This window comes from Cibotium barometz, chromosome 24 (genome assembly GCF_041138505.1).
Source record: "Cibotium barometz isolate CiBa-2024 chromosome 24, ASM4113850v1, whole genome shotgun sequence".
Classification (NCBI taxonomy): Eukaryota; Viridiplantae; Streptophyta; class Polypodiopsida; order Cyatheales; family Cibotiaceae; genus Cibotium; species Cibotium barometz.
In genome coordinates this window covers 26,095,212-26,096,444 of record NC_141069.1, presented here as the reverse complement: position 1 = coordinate 26,096,444, position 1,233 = coordinate 26,095,212, and the positions used below count along the sequence as shown (strand labels likewise).

Below are 1,233 nucleotides of genomic sequence, written 5' to 3'. Positions count from 1 at the left end.
ACTGATTTAATATTTTCCTTCATCACTGATCTTCATGTTGACTTGAGTTTTCCAAAGTTGTAAATTAAGTTGGATTTATGTTTCAGCACCATTCAATGTTATGAGTAGATGTTCACCACAAAGTTATGTGCTATAGAATTGTGTTAAGGAAAATTAAAGCTTTTTGCTTGGTTCTACTACAAGAACAATGATGTTTGAATTTTTTCTAGTCAACAAGTACGTTTGGACTTTTTTTAGTCAACAAGTACTTCCGTGGTTTCACATGCTCAAGGTTACTTGAAAGCAAACAATTGGTGGATTTATACTTAAGAATGGTATGTGCTCAATTTTCAAATGGTTTTTGATTTAAAAGTTATTTTAAAAAAAAACGGCTGCTTATATTAAGAGATTAGAAAGAGACAGGTTACAACATGTTGAGAGCTCTAATGAGTAGAATGTCCTTGCACATGACATATAGTTCTTGAAATGCAGGCCCCGAGATTGCCTTTGACTTTATTGAGAAGTTTCTCTAACTGTGTATCCAGCTTTTCACTCTTTTCTTGAGTGTGACTTTCAAAAAACATAGAGTGCTTTGATGAGCAACACATCCTAGGAGATATGAGACTCTCTCATCTTCAACAGTTCTTGGATTTGTTGTGTCACCTTGTCCACTTGCTTTCCTTTAGGTTTCTTATGCATATGAAGAAGCTTGGTGTCCAGGTCTTTCATTCGTCTTTGTATGAATCTTTCACCTACATGTATTAAGTTCTCTTTCGGCTTGAAACTGGTAGTATGCATACTATCAAAAATGAAATCAAGTCTATGTAACCACAAGCACCATAATAGTTCAGTTCTCAAGACAGCCCATAGTTCCAAGGTGCAACCGATGCTTTCTCCAAGTAACAAGTTTTTCTAGCCAAGGGTGTAGCCATTCCATAGCTGAATGCAATTGGCCAATGACTTGAAACATTTCTTTGCAATAGGGCAGTGCATGAAAATGTGTAGGTCATCCTCAACCTCCTTGCATCTGTGGCACTTCCCATCTCTTATGTTAAGTCTGAGGGCTTTAAACTGTATCCAAATAGCTCTGAACATAACCAACCAAGCTGGGCATGCTTTTTTTTGGTTCCACATTTATTCTATAGCTTACCAAACAAAAAATACCATTGTGATATATCCAGAAGGATTCCCCATCTCTTGTTTATCAGTTCTCTATTTGGGAGAAATAGGGAGAAGTCCTTTTTGATTCTTCCA

At 36.4% G+C, this 1,233-nt stretch overlaps 1 protein-coding gene across 2 annotated transcripts in view; it reads left to right on the top strand.

Moving 5' to 3' along the window:
* The window catches only part of LOC147625086 (shikimate O-hydroxycinnamoyltransferase-like), a 1,772-nt gene extending 1,750 nt beyond the window's left edge, over nt 1–22 (top strand). For both annotated transcript variants that reach the window (XM_086818344.1, XM_086818342.1), the window contains one exon: nt 1–22. This exon is cut by the window's left edge. The gene's annotated coding sequence lies outside the window, so the exon portion shown is untranslated.
* Nucleotides 23–1,233: the final 1,211 nt, after the last annotated feature.